We start from the raw sequence: 15,827 nt of genomic DNA, 5'->3' as shown, positions 1-15,827 counted from the left end.
AATCAAACTTTATTTTGAAACCCCCTTCTTTAAGAAACATCGAAGCTAATCTCAAATCCTCCTATTTAATAGATTGCTTCCGTACGTGTGTGTTAACTCATCTCAGATCAAGAACGAGTTTCTGTTTATCATAGCTTTGAATAGAGACAGATAGCGGATTAACAACACGAGGGGCCATCGGTTACTTCTACCAAACCCGATCTAACAAATCTGTTTTTCTTTTCTAACAAATTCATTATTATCACATGCTGATATATTGTTTTGAGCGATTCTTTTTAGGGAAAAGAATAAAATTGATTCGTATAACCGCGTTCAATAAAATCAATCATAAAATGACTGGCAGCATTGTCTTTCCAAAACTGAATATGGTCAATTTATTTTTAACAACAAAGCCTTTCTGACCTAGCTCGAAAATAAAATTATCATCAGTTAATCTGTCATCTTCAAACCACACATTGTTTAAGTATAATAACCATCTTTAAACTCAGCAATTTTGCTTTCGGGTGGGGTCGCCTCAATGACGTCAATACTTGCTGACCTGGGCGTTCGCTTGCAAACCGCGTGTGGTAAGGCACGTCCGCCGGAAGGGCCGACCTCTACACACGCGAAGATGGACCGAGCTGGAGACTGCATCCCGAGTGGACGCGCAAAGAACCATTTGACGGTGTGGGCCTTTATGCAATTGTTTACGGCTCCGTCTTAAGAGCTTTAATAAAAAAAGAACAAAAACACAAAACGGTAAACTGACCACAAAACTAAATAGTTTATCAATTCATGTAACTTTAATTAATTCAGACACTATTTCCTTCAAATCGATAGTTATGTCTTCAGAATTGTAACACGTGCTTCGGTCCGTGTCGTCCATTGTGTAAACCGTAGCCGATACAATAACATGTGCACCATGCGAGTTCCCAAGGCTGAATGACAAAACCTTACCACTGTTCACCCATGAACGAATATCCTTTTGCTTCTACAGCGCCCCTAGTTGCAAATACATACTGAAGGGAAAGTTATTTTCGTCTCATTCAATAAATTTCAAAATATATCAACCAACAGCTTATTCGTTATCAGGCACGTACACTTTAGATTTAACTTTTGTGATAACGGTCGATTGAAATACTTTAGAATAACTGCGTGCGAAGATGATTCAGACTGTTTTGTTCATAAAACGACGATATTGATTTGAACTACTCTGCATTATTGCAGAAGAAATGCAGGTGTATAACTTCATAATTATTGCTATGAGGGGCGAATTAGGATGCCATGATTCGATGAGAAAATACTGAAGGACCACGAACACTTTTTCCCACATACGTTTTGAGTACCAATTGTTACAAATGTGTTATGGTTTAGCATGGATAGTATACAAAAGGAATTGCAGATATTTAATACATTTTATTGAAAGTAAAAGAAAATTAAGTGTGTCTTTGTTTATGAACTTAAAGTTTCCAGGCGATGACCTGGGCTGTTATCTTTTTTTTCAAGATATCATGTATATATTGTAGTGTACTTGTTTGAGCAAATTTTCACTTGCCTCAACATAAGAATTGCGGATTTAAACAAGAACTTCTCTTCTAATAATGCTACCGTTCCTTTATTATTTCTCTCTATATGATTATCCCCTAAATCAAATGTTTCATAGTAATATGCTTTATCAAATGATCGTCACTCGTGAAAATATATGTCTTACGAGTATTTATGAAATAATAATCCGATCGTAAACTGAAATCAACAAGTATCCCATACGTCATTATTACAGGCCATTGTTTATAGTGCCATGGAACATATATGTCTCTTACACAGTGTAAACAAACACTGTCATTTGATAAAGTGTATTTCCTGGAGCCAAATTGACAACATTCCTGAAGTGCTTATTTGTTTTTTAAACGTGTATAATTCTCTCCTATCTTAAAATGATTCAGCATGAGATAAATCTTTAGAAACACGAATCTTTAATATTCATTCCCTATCTGACTTCCTCGTAAATATAAATCAAACGAATCAGATTAACAACATCTTCCCCCATTATCATCGATCGTTCAAATTTACAACCACGGTCTAGGCGTATGCTAAAATTTATTACTCTGATTATAAATAATATAAAGTTAAGATTATTTGTCTCTGTTATATCTACAAAACTAACATTCCTTTCTTTAGACAACTCACTTTCCAGTGTCGCCATCTCTCATTCACTGTAAATCATTACAAGTGTTATTATCTCTAACGTTCACATACACACATTGAACTAATCGATATTGTATAATATGCGCATATACATTTAATTACATACTTTTTTGCGTTTGACATACTAGCATTGGAGTCCCTATCTAACATAATATTCATTGATAAATAAACTTTGCTGTAGCTTTTTTACCCACAGAAACGAAGTACTGGTTCTTTCGACGAAATGGACTTCCGGGGACCCAGTAAGCTGAAGACTTTCGATACAATGGCACTTAATAAATGAGGTATTTAAAAGAAATATGACAGACGTATACATGTTGAAACAAATATAAATCGTTTGTGTTATGTGTTAAACGATATCACAAGATTGACGTAGTTAGTGTTGTTCTGTTTAGTATCAGTCATCTCGTATTAAACATACGAATATTCATCTCTTAAGATAGTTAAATCAATGTTCATGAACATACTTATATACTGCTACTATTTTCTCGAAGGTTCACATGAGTAAGCATGGACAGACTGAAACATTGAAAACATAAAGCCCAATTGTTATACCAAGTTTCATAATCATATGTACCTTTTAAGCTGTAAAACTACGAGGTTGTTTTTCAACGACTAGAAACAGTGATCTGACCTGTCTAAATTCTGATAAAAACGTGCATTATTATAACATTGCTATTTTAAGTGTACTGAATTGTATCTAAATATTGTCAGAACTGTTTGAAAAATCTAATGACCCCGTTTCTAACAAACGGTCGAAAAAGGGACTGACAAAATAACGGACGGGCGGACAAGACGGATCGAGGTTTTTACCATATAAAGTCCATTTGATAAATCCAAAAAAGACTCGCGCAATTTGTGTGCGTTTTAGGTTAGAATTATATAAATGACAGCCATACGTTGTTTTCCAATCCGCTGCATCTTCTACAGTTGAACTGAATTATTTGGGCAACAATCTGTGGGGTGAATTGCTTGCCACTGCAGCGTCCCGAAACTTTGGGGCATGATTGAATTAATATTAAAGTCAAATTTGTAGCAACGCAATAAACCATATTTCATACAATCTTCAATATCTATGCGTGACTGCCTATTGAAGAATGCCTATTAAATATTGTATGAAATATGGTTTAACGCGTTGAAACAAATTTCGATTATTATATTAACTCAATCATGGCCCAAATTTTCGTTACGTTACACAGCATCAACAAAGTCAAGTCACACCATGTACGAAAGTTCGTCTGGAAACACTACCCTTCTGAGCGTGTTTGTCCATTATCCAATGAGCGATTTGATCAATTTAATTCCGTTTGTCATTAAAGTAAGTTACAAGCACCGATAAATACTTCATACATTTAAGATTTGACGACTGTTCACAAACTAAAGGGGATTCCCAACCCTGTTTTCATCGGACAATGGCCTCATAGCACCAGACGCAATACAAAGGCGAAAAACACGCATCATACTTTCACACATCAATCGTATTCATAAAATGTTTGATTCGAATTGTTTCACCTTAGAAAAAAAGTTATTTCTGGGACCAAAATAAGAAGAACCTTGCATTTGCATGTAAGTAATCGTTTATATATGTCACTTGTTATAACTATAAGCATTCACAATCGTTTATACCATGATTCCCGCATGCGTGTAAACAGCTTTGTCGCAACTTTGCTGCATCGCTACCTATTCCGTTATTAACGAATGTACTCAGCGTTCCTAATCCTTTTTCGGTCTTACACAGCATAAAACGTTTAGCTACATCAGCTGGAGAAAGCACTTTCTATTCCATGTGGTATATATGGCACGGCAGCGATTTCAAAACAGTGAAACACAAAACAAGTACATTACCTTAAAGCAAACAATATATTACCAGAAACTGTACCATTAGATAAATTATTGTTATTAAGTACTACATTTATAACATAACACAAGCTATAAACAGAAAATTAGCAAAACTGTGATCAAAGCATTAAAACGATGTTTGCAAAGTACTAAATCCATGTTATGGGCTATCCGACCCTTAAACTTACCCTTGAATGAAACTCAGTAAACGTATCCCATTGTGAATGACTTCAGTATTTTACACATGCCTCGTTATCAATTGTTAAGACATACATTTGTGTGTAATTGTGTTCAAACATGTCATGGTTTGTTATGTTTTACATCGATTATAAACGGTGGTCTATTTGATAACTTTGAGGTCATTCCGTTGAAAGACGGAGGAGATATCAACAGATTATTGATAAAGCGTCCTCGAAAAAGGATGAATAGTTCTTGTTGAAATTTGCTTCATACTAAATAAATAACTCTGATGATCATCTTTAATCATAATAGAAGTGTTGCTTCTATTCTTCTTTGACGTTTTTGTCGCTGTTGATGTTGTTTCTATTAGCTTCTTATCAATCATTTTCCAGTATTGAACTCTGAGATACTTGCATTAAAAATACATTGTGCAATTTTCACTTCTCATAACAATTTTTGTTCTTGGACTCTATCGTTGGCTTTACTTATCTTAAGATCATGTATTTAATTCCAAGCGAATAATTTAGTTGTAGAAAAAATTTGTTTACATGTGATTGCTGTTGCACATATAGCGCAAAACACTGACGTTACAATACTTAATAAAAAAAGCAATGTCAATTAAAATAGGATTACTGCGGCAATGTAAGTGATATATTGCGTACCTAAATGCACTCTTATAAAATAATATGTTATTGTCAACCAATAAAATATTATACAAAATTAAAAATTTAATAGAAGAAATTATCAAAAAGGAAAAATATATACCAAATTGGGTATGAAATGAAAAGCTAGGTCTGCATATATTATTACTACACATATTGACATTGACTGTAACCCGATTTCCCCACAATACACCCACAAGCTAGGACTATGTGGAAACTTCCTATGTCACAACTTTCACTGAGATTGGGCAAAGGAAACATAAGTTATTATTAGGTAATAATCGGATGCCTGTCTGCCCAATATAACATGAGCTAATCGTCTTACTTCGTAACCTTACCTGGAAAACAAAGCAGTCTAAGGGACAGTTATATCCCCAATTGACCTGAGGGTGGGACCTTGGTTTTTAGCCGGTATAATGAACAAATGACAATTTGGCGTTGTTTTGTTTTTAAATGACAAAACAGTTTAAACAATATTCATTGGATGTACAGAAATAAAACAGATACGAAAAGTAAAGGCTTAACTAATTCCCTTGAGTAAGCGGATTTGTGTTTGCCTTCCAAATATCGTATAAATGACTTTTACTTTGTAGCATAGTCCACATACCAATACACTGTCGCCGGTCATGGTTGATATGGTGTCACAGTTAAGATCTTAAAAGCATTCTTCCGATCCCTTTCAAAGTACTAGTTCTTACCAGTAAACGGACTCGAGATTGCTTTAATTAGCCATAGACGTTTGATACAATTTGGCTGGAAAAAAGTCGGTACTTAAAACATATGTTAGCCTATTTGTTTAAAACATCTGTCAAGTGTATAGTAGATATTAAGCTGAAATATTGAGAATCATACGTTTTCCATTCATATATGACATTGATCTTCAAATTTGACTTTGATTTTTATATTGAGCCGTCAAGACTGACTCATTCTTTATGCCCATTATCTTAATTACATTAACCGTGTAGCCAAGTTTTATCAAATCTGTCAGAGGGTACATAAGGTTTTAACTCTTGACCGTAAACAGGCGTTTTGCAACTCATACTCTCGTCAAATTATCTAACGGACCTATATATTGAGGCATTTTTCATAAAATTCAGTCAAAGTGTAAAGGATGAATGGAATGGACACGAAGGCCTAACTGACGGACTGACGGGATGGGATTTGTAAGGACAAATAAGTTTTCAACATTTCAGGGCATAGTCAAACCCCATTATCAACGACTTGAATTATGATCCGTAAAACGTGTGGCAAATTTCTTTTGAATGTTTGTAGAAGTTACAATAATATACTTGTTGCACGAAAACTTGATCCTGAAATACATAATTTACGATAACTTGTATAAAAGTTGTTAAATCAAGTCTTTGCAAGTTATTGATTATGAAGACTCTGAACATAGTATGCAATGTTTAAATACAATATCTGTAGTGGATATAGACATAATGTCGAATGCAAACCTTAACCCAATGTATCTATGATTACTATGATTAAAAGGTCGTCGCTGTTTCAGATAATTTCGTGCAAGGATTTTTAGTATGTATATATATATATATATATATATATATATATATATATATATATATGTATATTATATATATAATGGATGAAAATATCTAAGCTCTGATCATATCTACTTAAGCTGGTCATTTATTATCAGTAGCAGATGTATCCATTCAGAATAGATAAATTTATCCCGTGGCTAGTGATATCGAATGGTACAAATATACCCAGTGACAAACAACTCTGTCCTGTACGTTAAATTTACAACTACATGAGTATTTACATTATTTTAAACCTTAAGTGGTTCCTCAATAAAGCAATAAATAAGAATAATAAAAAATCCCACTTATCATGTTAAAATAAATACAGGTTCGGCCAATGAAATCAGGCGTAAAGTCTTCCTTGTCTTAATTGAAGACTATAAATAACACTATTATATCCAAGATTTTCATAGATTAAACTTATTTCGGAATAGCACATCAGAACAGGTAGAATATAAACTGTTTTATAGTTTGATCATAAATGAGTGTTTGTTTCATCGTAATCTTATTATTTAAAATTGTATATACATATAAATAAATATATTTTAAATAAGTTGCTTTCATGTCTAAATACATTTTAAGAATACTAATTTGGTTTGGTAGTACTGTAAAATGCACATCTATGACATGATTATTTCCTTCTGGTTGGATTAAAGCTATACAAACTGCATTTATCCTTGTAACGTATTATAAGTTGTTTTTCGTTTAAAAATGATGCAAATTTAAAGCTAACACAGTGTATAACTATACACAAACAAATCATACATAGCTCGATACAAATTGTTATTAATCGACTATAGATTTTGTATATATAATGTACATATAATTTATAATTTACCCCACGATATATGAACTCGCATTGCATACAACGAATATTTTTTGCAGAAACCATCAGCGTATGTATGTCAATTGTTTGAGTGAGCACACTTTTACGTCGTGATAGGAACAAGCTATGTTACCTTTAAACAGTAATGCCAATATACATACCATCATGGCATGTATGAGAACCCAAGTCCGAGTTATAACGGTAGCCGTCATATTATTCAACGTTATAAATGGGACAAACAGTGCGTCATGTGACTCTCAAAAATCATGCTCGTCATGTACAAATAAGAACTTGTTCGTGCCTCGTGAGATTGTGGAATGCAACTGGTGTCCTCTGGATAGAAAATGCCATAATGTGAGGGACACTTCAGGAACAGTCAATAACCCTTGTAACGAAATTGACGATATTGACGATATAAACATTAAAGAAAAATCAACATGTTATCGGGATGTAAGCAGCACTGCTACTTATAATCCGGAAATGGCTGTTTTGTTTGCGAACCTTTCAGCGGTCGCTTATGCTGATGCAGAGAATTTACACAATTGTCTTCGGAAGATTCATAAAGATACGCCAGGTTATGATTTCGAGATCCATGAAGCAATTGGAAGAAAATGTCCGTTCATATTAGATTACAAAGAATGTTTTGCGTACACGGCCATTTCGCATGCGAAAAAAATGATTGTGTTAAGCTTCCGTGGATCAGATGGATTCTGGCAAGTTTTCGACCAGTTTATTTCATCTTATAAAAACCCTATACCTTTTAGGGACGTCGCCAGTGGAAATGTCTTTGAGTATTTTAGAGCCGCATTTACCAGGCTTTATGACCCCTGCATACAGAAGAGTTGGGTGGCGCGATAGCATCTTTGGCAGCATCTGCCCTAGTGAAAGATAGAATTGTCCCAAATACAAGACTCTCATTGTTTACGTTTGGTATGCCGAGGGTCGGTGACAAGAGGTATGCTTATGATCATGCAAGGAATGTGCTGAACAGTTGGAGAATTGTACGAAAACAGGACATTTTACGGGATAAACCATCTACTGGGTATTATCACCACCGAACAACAATATTATATGACGATAATATGGTCGATAAAACAAAGTATACAGTTTGTTTAGACAATGAGGATCAAAAGTGCAAAGGGTTGCCTTGGTTCAATTCCATTGAAGCTCATAGGAATTATTTTAACATGGATATAGGACATTTTTGTACAAACCCAACGAGTAAAATAAAAAAGAGTTCTTCTAAATTTGAGGCAGACTACTGCGAGGTTATTTCACTGAAAGACGAAATAAAAATACCAGATAGCCGTTTGTATTGTTGTTCAAACATTCTCATTTAAAATTAATGCGAGTCATCTGTTTGCTTTGCATAAAAAATATCACTAAGAAGCGACGTTGTCACGCTTACATATTTTAATGTCCTGTAAAATACCGTTTATGCATATTGATATTTCGTACATCAACTACTTTATATCAATATTTTATATCGGATGGGATACTTTATTAATACATTGCTGGCATTGTATGTTATCAATTTACAATATTGATTGATAAATTTTACAATATTGATGGATAATACACATCATAATAATATGGCACGTGTAACATTGCTATTTTCGCATCAGAATATACAGACACGTATTTGAATTTTTAATTTTAGAGATAATTAACGCTGACGGTTCCGTCACCTGCGATTTTGAGGATGACTTCTGTGGATGGACCAGAGCACCCAATAGTACCTTCAACTTTCAGAGGCATTTTGGTCCGACTGATAAATTCGGAAAGACAGGACCTACTGTCGATCGACACAATTCAGCAACAGGTAAACAAATAGGTTGTTTGACAGCAACTAGCATTACCTCAAATTATAAACTATTAATGTCATCGAAAAATCAGCAGCATCGAAGTTATTTCACTTTAACCGTAACAACCAAATGTTTCTAACTTGCCTGAAGGGTTTTGCGAAATTAAATGAGTGGGAAAATGACATTTACTTTAAACCGATTATTTCGGTGCATAATCTTTTTCACTGGCATACCATTCAATAAATTTGTAAATAAAGTGCTAAATATGGGACAAATCCCTGCATCGTCGACTTCAAACAGCAATTTTTCACTAAATCCTGAATAATTATAACCAGGATGTTTATAACATACAAGAAAATACCTCCTTACATATTCCAAAAGATATTTTCATCCAAAAATGCCTTTAAACAATTATAGAACTGGATTTACTTACCCTACAGCAAAATTTATCGGAATCTTTTCCAAGCACGTCCAACTTTTCACATCATATCAGGTTTCTGGGGGGGGGGAGGAGGTAATAAATAAGAATTATATTAACCGAACGTCCTCCATTTTTTCGCGAAAACGTGACGTCACCGTAACAATGGAACTTAAACGACGTCGTCTTCATTCATAAACAGTGCGCGGACAATCAAAGTGACGTCACTTTAAGCAACCGTTGGTATATGGGTTAATATCCCACGGTAAGCTCCCTTCTCATTCTAATGTGCGTGCGTGTGCGCCTGTGGTAGAATTAAGAAGTAATCGACGTGTAAGCGTTGGTTATTGGAGTAATAACCAACGATTTGGAGTTCCGATGCGTAGTAATTAAATCACGAGGGCATAGCCCGATAGGTTTGGTAACAAGTATCGGAACGACGAACCGTTGGTTATTACCGCAATAACCAACGCTTACACGTCGATTATTTAGATTCTAACACGATTTCATTAATAAGTTATCCGCGATTTAAAGTTTATACATGACAATTATATTAACCGAACGTCCTCCACTTTTCCGCGAAAACGTGACGTCATCACAACAATGAAAATCAAACGACGTCATCTTCATTCATGAGCAGTGCGCGGAAAAAGTGACGTCATACTGATCTCTAAACTTTAACAAATATGTTTCTGATTGATTCGAATAAAAGGGAAATAACCATAACACAAATACATTTATTGAACGAAGCATGACATTTTAGTACTATTTGGGTTGAAGTGAACTGCAGTACGCGGAAATTTATTTCTTTTCCGAATCGCGCGTTAGCGCACGTGCATTTTACTGAACTAATTCTTGGAATTTCCAGAACTATTTTCAAAACATTGGTCTTCGCCCATGGTTTGATGCAGAATAACCAACGGTATTTTTCCTTCTTTGTACACAGAAAACAAGTCACGTGCCGTGTTAGAATAAGTAATTAATCCTGTTACGAATCCAAATTCAGCGTGATATAATGTTTGATAATAATTAAATTCGAAATTCTATTTTCATTATTGAGGGTAGAGTGATCTTTATAACGTACACATCATGCCAAACAAAACTAATCTTTGCAAACAACAAAGATGAAAATGTCCGACCCAAGGGCAAACTCGACTCAAGGGCTAGTTATCCTACCAGGGTGTCTGTGTTCTGTGTAAGAAGATGGCTGCTTGCGCTGTTCGTGACGTGTTGTATGAATTATTTTTTTGCGCACGTGATATTTCCTCAAAATACTCAATCAATCGATTTATTTTCCAGATATGACACATATGCCAGCTTGTAGATCACGTACTTGGTCATAAACATGTGAAATTTCAACACGAATTATGGTTCCGTTTTGCAAACACTAAAATAACGGCTATAATCTGCAACTTAACGAGTTGGAAGTCCGGCCGTGCAACTTGCATTTCAAAGCCTAAAACAATTCAGTGCAGTTGATATTTTAATATAAAAAAATAGCGACTGTAGATAAATGATCAGTTTAATAATATAACTTTTATTAAGTACCGGGACATGAACTTAATTCAGACTGGCCGCTTATAACAGGATATACTGTATTGGAAGTGTCATTTTAATTGTGTTGTTTAGTTTTCTATTATTTTATTTAAAGAAAGTGTAAGATATACAAAATACAACATATAAATAATTTTTGGGCTGTTACTCTTCAGCTGGTTACGGAAAGTATATTAAAACGTACCCGGGAATACTTACGCAAAATTGGCCGCTGTCGGCTTAAAAAAATTAATTATGTTAATATTCGTGTCATTATTCTGTAGAATGATCTCTATATTATCGAAATTTAACATTCAAAAAGAAAAAAATAATATCGTTTACGATATTTCGAAGCGCATTGTACAACATCGGATTTTGGGCGGAAAGAAAACTCGAAAAGAGTCTTATATTTGCCGAGTGACTTAATGCGTATTTCCGCACCCGGGGTACATACTTTAAAGTAGTACCCGAGCCGACAATGACCAATCGAGCCAAAATGGGCAATACAAAACAATATAAAACTGTACTCATTAAGACACAACAACCAGTTTACAATTTTAAGATCTATTTAGTTGTTGACAATTAGTGAACAATTACTGTTATTAAGTATGAATTAAGAAGTATTTAAAATTAAAAACATGGTTGACAGTCACTTTGAGCTATAAACATGCCAAACTGATACTGCGTGCACTCAGTAAATTTGTAAAACAGTCTTATCAAGCTGACAAATTAATAAAATTCCTTTCATAATCACATAACCTATCAACAATTATTATTCCATCATTGTATATCACATAATATTTTATCGCTTAGAATTCATATTACATTATTACGAGCATGTAAGTTTTTTGTAATAAAATAAAATAACTTAGATATTAATGAAAATAACACCATCTCAGTAAAGAGAAATGATATCTAACATTATATTCTGTTAAATGTCAACAACACACATGAAAACTTCAGTGTCCCAGTAAATTATTAAAATTGTCAACTGAGATAAAGTGATTGAACATTCTACAGAAAAGTAAAGTCATTTATTTGTACACGTTTCTGCTTTCGGGAAGGAGAGAAGTGAAACAGCAGCTTTCCAAAACTATGTGTTTCCAGTTCCAAAGCATATACTGCGTTAGATCAATGGGAAGTTTCCCAATTTCGCATTACTCTTTCTCTCTCATGTATAAAATTATTTTAAACTGTCAATGATTATTTAATTCACTATGTCCTCTTTTTGTTGCACATTTATTAATTTGACTTTATTGTATTGACAACACGATGGTAATTCCAATGCATTTAAATATGTGTTCATGTATGCATGTATGGTTTAAGTGGCTGACAAAAAAAAATTGGATGTCCATTCTAAGTATTCTGTCTTATTATACACTCAAAGTATACATTGATCTTGCATAATTGAATATGCATGTACATGTATCATAACGTATGTAGAAACTTCATAATTTTAAAGAACATTTCTGAGTTATTTGGTTAAGTTAGGGGACACAGTAAATCAAATATACTCATTTTCTCAACTAAATCATCCTCTGAAACCCCTACTGGGATTCAAGCTCAACACAGGTCGCGCGTTGTGTTTTTCTCCCCCAAAACAAATTAACCCCAAAATACTAAAAAATAGCATTTTCCAAAATATGACACATATGCTAACGTGTACATCACTTTCAAGTTTATAAATATGTTAAATTTAAGCCAAATATGTGGTGTATGGTCCAATTCTGAAAACACTTAAATCGCGGCTTTTAGAGGCAGTTAACAAAAGTAATTAGCCGCCATAAACATTCGTTTAATTGAACGTATATAAATGACGTTCAATATATCACTCATTTGATATATAACGTTCAAAATATCACTAATTCCATATGAGCAGAGAGATAGGGCGTGTCCGTTTCAGTTTACGTATTATTCGTACACTATTTTACATACGTAGGATACTTCATCTTCGTAGACAGAAGTAACAACGAAGGTGAAACCGCCAGACTTAGATCCCCAAATTTTCCTGCCGGACAATATTGTTTTGAGTTCTATTACTTCATATGGAGCGCTAACGGGGATTTTTCGGAATTGTCACTGCAAATGTTCTCATCCCAATCAGCAAGAACGACCATCTTTTGTACCCCGACGTCGCCTTTAAAGACGTGGCACAATGTCCGGACCAATGTACGGGCAGATAGACTCACGGAAGGTGAATTCCATGTAAGTGATTTTGTTTTGTATTGATCTATTTTTATATAAGTACGCAAACACTTTATTTGATCGTTCAGTTAATAAAATGCAAGTATTGGAATTGAAATGGCAACTATTGATTTTGTCTTCTTTTTTCAAGTTCGTCTTTGAGGCCAGGATGGGAAAAGGGTCCGCCAGCGATATCGCACTTGACTATATTCGCATAACAACTGGACTTTGTTCAAACCAGGTCGGGGTCATGCTGTCCCCTTTCAGCCCAAGATGTTGGACAAATGGATATCGACCTTTTAGGTTTAGGACCTCGGGTTAGACGGTAGACTATATGAAACATTCTGGAGTGTCATGTTGGACATTGTCTTGTTTGAAAACAAGTTTAATACAGTTGAATAGTTGAATACATTACTTGTAATTTGTTGGTTATACTTGAATTGTAATATGCGAAACTAATCGATTTTATTTTGCACTTCTGTTTATAGCCAATGGGTTTCAAACAATATTCTACACGCACTTAAAATATTAAGAAATAACAATGTGAAAAGTTCGAATATTTATTCAGTATCATCGTTAAATTATGATTTAAAAATAGTCTTATATAATATTTTTGTTGTGAAAACTGACACGATTGAGGAATACATAGTTTATAGAAACTTCATGAGAACAATGAAATTGTCATATTGTCTACTCTCATAAGAGAACTCTACACACAAACATGAGGGGTATAGACCCTCTTGTTTACTTTAAATATTTAAATAGTAAATCACTGATTCAAACTCTTGAATGTTGTACAATGAACTCACAATAAAACGTCATACCTTTTGCGTTAATGGCTTAAATGGCTTTTACAAGTATTCAAGAGAGAGAGAACAAAATTTATAAAAGGACAATGTAATAGGCAAGCATCAGAGAGAAAGAACAGAATACTGTAAAAGCAAGTTTTTAAATAACGTAAATGACAAAACACTTTCGATATAAATCTACAAACGCATCAAATATACATACGTTGGAGTTGTCAAGTGTTTCATATAAAGTCAACAAAAGTTTGTAATAGCCATTAATAAAGATTTGTATTCATATTATTTTAATATAATACATATCTATCAAATTCATTTATACATTACTAGTTTTATACATCCCGTAATCCTGACTCAGTTGTTATAAGCCTGCGTTAATAGTATCCCTTTGTAAAACGTTGGTTTAATTTAAACAGGTTATCAAACATTTGAAAAACATTGTTAGAAAATCTAAATTTAATTATACCAAGCACGATTATTTAAAAAAAACTTCGTCAGATGTTTGGTTAAATGTTATCAAAAGAATAAACGTCATTTCTATTAAGTTTCATAAAAAGTTTCTCTGCTAAAAAATTGATGTAACAGTGAGTGAAACAAGAGCTGTCCGAAAACATTATACTTTGATGCTTTCTGTTAATCACTTGATAAAATGAATTCGTTGTTATAAGACCGTCCAAAACGTGTCAAATAATAAGAAAATCCGAGGCGTGAGTGCGGGCAGCGTCCACGAGAAAGATATACCCTTAACAACTAAAACCGTTTAAATCAGATCATCATTTAACTTGGAAATTATGTTTAAGGGTTATTTTCAACCAAGTTCGATATCCAGCGAGATCGCATTAATTATAGCCCTTGCGATATAAAAACGAACCGAAATTATAAAGTCCGTTTGTATCATTTTGAATCTAGGTAGTCAAATGAGGGGTAATATAATATCAACCAAGTTTTATTACCAGATAAATTGCGTAACGCATTTCTGATGTGTTTCCCCTGGAGTATCCTTATTATCTAAATAAGTGTTGGCTGCTCTGTAATGGCTGGTCTCCGGTCAATACGTTTAGTTTGTATAAAGCATTATTAAAACATGTTGGGTATTGCGAGCTTGAATAGAGACCTAATTTAAGATTGTGATTGGGGCTAGTTAGGTTCATGTCACTCTTCCTAACAATACAATACAATAAAAAAGCATTATTATTATTCCGCTCAATAATACATTTGTAAGTATATAACCTCGCTTTTGATTGCCTATGAGACTAGTGAGATAAAATTTAATTTAACTGTTACTAATAAAAGAAAAACGGTTTCCGGTCAATAAATTTGGTTTGTAATGATGTGTTACATGGATATTGTGTTTGTATGCTGGCTATCTTCAGACCTAGCTTGTGTGTGAATTAAATAATAGATTGGTTAAGGGTAGTGTGCTTTCAATAAAAATTGAAAGCCAGTTTTCGCTAAATTTTATTTTGAAATGAGGTATTGCACTGAATGTGATTGCAGTAGCTTACCTTCACACAGCCTGGAATTGCATTCAGGGCCCGTCAGATGACAGATGTGATGACTCATATGACATAGATTGATATTTCCTTGACCATATAGAACTCTTGAGTTGTAGCGTATGAATTCAAGTGTTCTTAGTAAAACAAGTAACATTACAACGCTAAGAAATAAGGTCTAAAGCGTTAAAATTATTAACTTAATTAAGGTTCGCAATCGAAAGCTAGATCTGCATGTAAGCGAACGCCAGTCATTATTTTAGAGAAAAAACATCCATCCAAACTGAAACTGAAATTATTGATTGAACATGTGTTCTATTATAAGTAACAGAATCAAAACTGACTCGTAATGAAATCCTAAG

The 15,827-nt window shown here is 33.9% G+C and overlaps 1 long non-coding RNA gene across 1 annotated transcript; it reads left to right on the top strand.

Moving 5' to 3' along the window:
* Window positions 1-12,928: 12,928 nt before the first annotated feature.
* Window positions 12,929-13,997, top strand: LOC127869178 (uncharacterized). The gene is made up of 2 exons (XR_008044460.1): window positions 12,929-13,190; window positions 13,321-13,997. It is a non-coding gene; the product is annotated as an uncharacterized LOC127869178 (long non-coding RNA).
* Window positions 13,998-15,827: the final 1,830 nt, after the last annotated feature.

This window comes from Dreissena polymorpha, chromosome 2, assembly GCF_020536995.1.
Source record: "Dreissena polymorpha isolate Duluth1 chromosome 2, UMN_Dpol_1.0, whole genome shotgun sequence".
In the NCBI taxonomy this organism is placed as follows: domain Eukaryota; kingdom Metazoa; phylum Mollusca; class Bivalvia; order Myida; family Dreissenidae; genus Dreissena; species Dreissena polymorpha.
Note: the sequence above shows the minus strand (reverse complement) of the source record. Positions and strands in the feature narration are given on the sequence as shown.